General features: G+C 35.2%; 2 non-coding genes across 2 annotated transcripts; one reads left to right on the top strand and one right to left on the bottom strand.

The window, feature by feature from the left end:
* Nucleotides 1-254: 254 nt before the first annotated feature.
* LOC131230092 (small nucleolar RNA R71) lies at nucleotides 255-361 on the bottom strand. The gene has a single exon (XR_009163817.1). It is a non-coding gene; the product is annotated as a small nucleolar RNA R71 (small nucleolar RNA).
* Nucleotides 362-6,164: 5,803 nt separating this feature from the next.
* LOC131230094 (small nucleolar RNA R71) lies at nucleotides 6,165-6,272 on the top strand. The gene has a single exon (XR_009163819.1). It is a non-coding gene; the product is annotated as a small nucleolar RNA R71 (small nucleolar RNA).
* The last annotated feature ends 404 nt before the right edge of the window (nucleotides 6,273-6,676 follow it).

Raw genomic sequence — 6,676 nt, 5'->3', positions numbered from 1 at the left:
CAGTTTTATCTTTTAATACTCTAATTGTTCTAGTAAGGTTGTCCTACCATAAACCCTTAATTTTTATGGTGAAAGGTTGTCCTTAGAACAACTAGATTTTGTGATTGCTTTACATTCTGTATTGTGAATTATTATCTTTCCTGTTCTTGGCTATTTTATTGTTTTATTCCACTGTTATTATTTTAAATTTATCATAGTCCTATTCACCCCCCTCCCCCTCTAGGACATATAGCTAGGCCTTTTCAAAGACGAACACCATCAGGAAGTCGATCATGAACTTCTCCCATAAGGAAGATGAGACATTCTTCCAATGTTGGGAGCAGTTCAAGAATCTTATCAGTTCATGCCCACAACATGGCTTTGAAACATGGCGCATAAAAAATTTCTTCTACAATGGACTAACATCTTCCATGCGCTAATTGGTCGAGATGATGTACAATGGGGAATTCATGAACAAAGATGTTGATGATGTGCGGGACTACTTTGACAAACTTGCTGAAAACGCATAATCATGGGACATCTCCCCAAGACCCAACATCACTTCTAAGCTTACTCAATCAAAGAAGAGAGGTGGAATATATATTTTGAAAGAGGAAGATGATATAAATACTAAAGTGGCCAATCTCACAAGGAAAATTGAGACCATGGAACTTAAGAAGGGTAAGGCTAAGGAAGTTGTTTGCAGTATTTGTGCTTGCAGCGTACGTACAACTGAAAATTATCCAACAATACCTACTTTTCAAGAAATATTAAATAAGTAATCGAATGCCATGAACAACTACCAAGGACCTTTCAGTGGACCCACCTCAAATACATATAACTCAAGTTGGAAGAACCATCCAAATTTCAATTGTAAGAACGAACAAACTACTACCCCTCAAGGGATCCTTAACCAAATTTTGAATCAAAGTAACCCTAAAGAGGATACGATTCAAAAATTCATGCAAAACCAAGAGCTATTAAACCAGAACACGATACAAGCATTCCAGGATATCAAAATAACAATGGGAATGTTTGCATCATCAATTCAAAGGATTAAGTCAAACTTAGAAACTGGGGAGAAAGGGATGCTTCTAGCCTAACACCTCCCCAATCCAAAACCATAATGTGAAATTAGTGACCCAAGCTCTTCAAATCAAATGAAGCAAGCCAAGTCTATCACCACTCTTAAGAATGAAAAAATAATTGACAAATCTATTCCGGTGAGGATTGAAAAGCCTAAGGACCCAGAGGGAACTGAGAATGATGGACCTAACAATGCCCTAGATGAGAAAGAACTAGAAAAAGTAAGCAAGCCGATTATACCATTCCCCAAATGGTTGATTACACTAAAACCTCTAGCTAACTCACAGGATATTAATAAGTGTTAATACAAGTGAAAGTCAACATCCCTCTGCTGGACCCTATGAAACAAATTCCCTCTTACACCAAATTTCTGAAAGATTTATATACAACCAAGAGATGACAGACTATTCAACAGAGAATTTTTCTCATAGAAAAGGTGAGTGTCATCCTCAAGCAAGATATGCCACAAAAATATAAAGATCCTCGTAGCCCCACTTCTTGACTTGGGAGCAAGCGTTAATTTGATTCCTTTCTCGGTATATGAACAATTAGGTCTAAGTGAATTAAAACCCACCCGGACCACATTACAACTTATTAATCGTTCGGTCTGTGTACTGAGAGGGATAATTGAGGATGTGTTGGTTCAGGTCCACAAATTCTACTATCCAGTATATTTTATTGTCCTGGATACTCAACCTATCGTAGATATGAGCACGCAGATCCCTATCATCCTTGGTCATCCATTCATAGCTACATCAAACACCATAATTAATTGTAGGAATGGAGTTATGAGTTTATCCTTCAGAACATGACGTGTAGCTTAATATCTTTTTCAACATGAGCAAACAGTCATAAGATGTTAATGATATCCACGACATTAACATGATCGACTCTTTTATGAAAGATAAAGCAACCCTGAATCTATACTCTGATTCTCTAGAGATGTGCTTGGCCCACTCCCCAGATTTGGATGATAACACAATTAGGAAGATGGATGTCATGCTTAATGCTAAGCTGGTACTTGAAATTAATTGAAGGAGGCCTCAATTTGAGAAATTGCCCAAAACCAATGTAGTGCCTCTACCGTCTAGTCTCAAGGCACCAAAGCTTGACCTGAAACCATTACCTAATGATCGTAAACATGTTTAGCTAGGTCAACAAGAGACATACCCGATGGTGATTTCATCCCACCTTGAGAAAGAATAAGAGAGTATTCTCATTTTTAATCTCGAAGAAGATGGAGTCATTGGGCATATCATCACAAACCTCAATCTGGAGAATGAGCCCCTTTCAACTGAATGTCTCAACTCTTTAAAAATTTGTTTGGCACACTTTGAGAATTCTAATGACTATATGATTCAAGACATAGTGAATGCCCTGCGAGACAATACCTCGGTAGTTAATACTAACTGAGGGAATCATTATTCTGAAGCCCCTCCTTTCACAAATTCTGAATGTTTACCATCAAAGGAGGAGAAGCTAAAAATTGAACCGAAGTCTGAAACTTTGAAATGTATTAAGATTACAATGCCTGACAAGAATTTTTCTGAATTTCACCTACTCATAGTCTCTGATTCACCATGGTGTACTAACATTGAAACTTTTTCTGTCACAGGTGAATCTTATATACTTTGGATACCTCAAGGATTTAAACGATGATTTTTTACTAAGGTTCATAAATTTCTCTGAACATTCATGCATCAAGGCATCCAAGCCTATTGCAAAAAGGGCTTTTGGATGATCTTATTGAGAAATCTATTGAGAAATTTATCAAGATATTGGCCGGAGGAGGAATCTTGATACATGATTGAGTAGTTTTCCCTTGTTTTTCTACTTTAGAATTAAAATTTATTTGCATTCTTAGGATTAGTTTGCTTTTTGCAATTTAGTTAGTCACTAAAACCACATTTTATTGAAAGATCGTATTCACTTCACAGGTACTCTTCATCTACTCCCATTTATTTTCATTGCTCTCAATTTTGCTCTTATTGAATATGTTAATACATTGAGGATAATGTAGATTTTAGGTTGAGGGTGTGGATTAGGTAAACTAATTAGTGTTTTCTTAGTCTTTGAGCAAAAATTTTAAAAATTTTCAATTTCTGAAATTAAAAATCTATTCGGAAAGTGATAGCTTGTGTATTTAAAAATGCCTTTGAGTACGATGATAAGATAGAGATTGAATTTTGAATTGTTAGAGTTTGATCAACCGAGTAAACTATCGTCTAAGTTCTTGCAATTAATTGATTAAGAGGAAGTTTGAATATCATGTTAATGTAAGTCACAAGCCACATTCAATCTGCTTTCTGTGAATTATGTTAGAATTTTTTATTGTTAGTATGTGAATCATTGATAAATGTTAAGAATTAAGTCTGGAGAATTTTATCCACCTTAAAAAGATGAAAAGAACCAGTTAAAAAACAGTGAGATTGACAAAAAGGTCATGTATAATGAAAAAGACTGAAAAAAGAATTAAAAGAATGAATAATCTAAAAAGAATAAAGATGTAAAGTCTGAAAAGAATGAATAAAAAGAGACCGTCGATATAAAATCAAAAACTGAAAAAAGAAGGAAAAGGGGATAAGTTCAGAATCAGCACTTGATTATTCAATTAATCTTGAAGTGATGAGCATGGCTAACATTATGAAATGATAGTATTTTTTTATGGAAAGTAAGTTGGAAATTACTGAGCACATTGAAAAATTTTGATATACTTATGCTCTTAAGTGATTAATGAAGAACATATTTGATTGATTACTTGATTGATTCAGCTCTAGGTTTTCGAATTTTCACTCTCACCTCTATGGATTATACTCATTCATACTTATTTACACAAAGATTATTTTCCGAAAGAGGTTTGAACATTAAGAATTGAAGATTTCTTCACACATGTTGTGCTCGGGACTAGCAAAATGTTGGTTGGGGAGTATGTTGAGCGTCAAATATTGTATATTTTTCCCTATTTACCTCTTGGTTTTATAGACATGATAATGCTTAATAGTACGTTTTATACATGTTTGTATTGCAAGGTGAATCTGAGAGCTTGGATTAAAAATAATGCTAAAAGCATAGATTTGATGCTTAAGAATCACCAAGGCAAAGGATGGATGTTAATAGACCAAGAATGAAGAATTCACATGCCAAAGATCCAAGGAAACCAAGTATAATGGACGAAGAAAGGACTTAAAAGATTTTAAAATCTGGAGTAGAAAGCCAACAGGTTCAGTCTGACCGAACCCAAGATCAATCCAACCGAAATGGCACAAAACAGTCCAGCAACCAAACAATGAAATTCAGATCTAATTCATTTCAACAGAAAGATAATTCAGTCTGACCGAAGGAAGGATTTTGTGCAACCGGGTGCACAAAAAGCTCCAGCAAAGAATGACGAATTTCAGAGTTAATTCGGTTCGACCGAGGATTAATTGGGTCCAGCCGAAACTTAAGTTTTGTACGACCAAACCCAAGCTCGGTGTGACCGAAATCAAGCAACTACTGAACAGAATCCTGTCATGATTCAAACTCAACTTCAGTCTGACTGAAGGTGACTTCGGTCCGACCGATGCGTAACGTAGCTATGTAAATTTGAGGTAGGTTCAAGGTCGGTTTGTGTTCACAACCCCAAGTGTAGGGTCACGATGTAGTAATAACTCAGTAAGACCAAGATCAAATCCACAGGGACTAAACTTATCCATATTCTGAAAATAACTAGAACTAGAACTAGAAGAAGATCTAAATCTGAATTTTGAAATAATTGAAAGTGAGTGTTAATAATGTTGATTAAAACTTATGAATTTAAAGGTGGGAACTAGGTGTTAATGATCCACTTGTAGCTATCAAGATGCTACCTTACTTTATTCAAGGAACACAATTGGAATTGGAGTCCTATCATATCCAATTGAAAGATAAAGCAATTTAAATCAAATCTAAACTTTTCATTGACCTAATTCTCAATGGAGGAGAATTGTGATGATTGGAAGGGATTCCATCACCCTACCATGCTTAGGAGACGATCGTGAACAACAGTATTTTACCAATCTCACAATCTTAAAATAGAAAAAGAAGATATCCAAAGCTGTCACACAATCTATTGTAATTTGAGTCATAATAAATCATAGAAAAGTGAAAATATTCCTTTAATATCAAATTAGAAATTAATGAGGTTCGATAAGAATAAGAATCAAAGAAAAATAATCATCTAAACACACTACAAGCTTCACCTCATAGCCCTAGGTAAGAGGTTTAGCCAACCATAGTGTAACATCCTGAATTTTCACGGCCAGAGTTTGTACTCATGCCCAAGAAAATCGGGTGTTAATAATGTATAAATTGGATGCTTTGGAAATTGTACATTTTTTCATTTGGATTACACCAGATACATTCATGAAGATAACATTCATAAGAATAAAATCGATTGTATTGATTATTTCATCAAAATAAAGAATTCAGTAAATAATCAAATGCCCTCTCAATGGGAGCTTATTTCATTTATCGAGTTCATAGCGGAAGTATAAAACTAAATCATAAAACTATCTTCTTATTCTTTCAACTTAATTTTCCTTAGGGAGATTGTTCACTAGGTCTTCAATCTATACATCACCTGCATAATCTGTATGGTTGGGAGAGGGTCAATGCCCTACTCAGAGTGATGGTTATCCTTTAATATTAACAATGATTTAAAAGATGCATAAAAGTAACTTTAGGGTTCTGATATGTCACGTACTCCACCCCTACAAGAGATATTAGTATGCGCAAACAATCTATATGAATGTATGCCAAGCAAAGTGTGTGCGGCTCATCATACGTAATGATCACTTATCATAATGTGGAAAATAGTTTATGATATCCGGCTCGACCCGCACTCTCACTATATAGATATTCACTGGTGTGTCCCACATTAACGTGGATTTATGCGAGCATCTCAAAGCGACACAATGACGCAATTAGGGGATTTATGTAACACGATGTGTTCATGGAGTGACTATTTACGACATCCAATCTTGAAAAAGTGATCTAACACTAAACACATCATCTCCACAAATTGACGCATGGGTGAAGTCAATCCCTTATAGAAAAAGCTTGTTATATGCCATGTTTCATAGCCATGTTGTGGATATGAATTTATAAGATCCTTAAATCGCTCCCAATATTGGAAGAATGTCTCATCCTTTTTTTGCGTAAAATTCATGATTACCTTCCTTAAGGTATTTGTTTTATGATAGGAGAAGAACTTTTGAAAGAACTCCCTTGTCATCTCAGTCCATGTATCAATGGACCTTGGTCTTAAGGAATATAACCATGACTTAGCCTTTTCTTTCAAAGAGAAATGAAACAATTTCATTCTAACTATGTCCTCAGACACGTTTGGGAAGTGTAATGTAAATATTATCTCATCGAACTCTTTCATATGCAAGTATGGAGTTTCAGATTCTAGTTCATGAAACTTAGGGAGGAGTTGAATTACCCCTTGTTTAATATCCATAGTTCTTGCATTTAATGGAGATATCATGCAGGAAGGTGTACTCACCCCCGCCTATTGTAAATAATCTCATAGAGTACGAGGCGGGGTACATTTGTAAGTGCTATGGTTTTATGCTCCTTTGGTTATCAA

This window comes from Magnolia sinica, chromosome 16, assembly GCF_029962835.1.
Source record: "Magnolia sinica isolate HGM2019 chromosome 16, MsV1, whole genome shotgun sequence".
NCBI lineage: Eukaryota > Viridiplantae > Streptophyta > Magnoliopsida > Magnoliales > Magnoliaceae > Magnolia > Magnolia sinica.
This window is presented reverse-complemented; position numbering and strand designations above follow the sequence as displayed.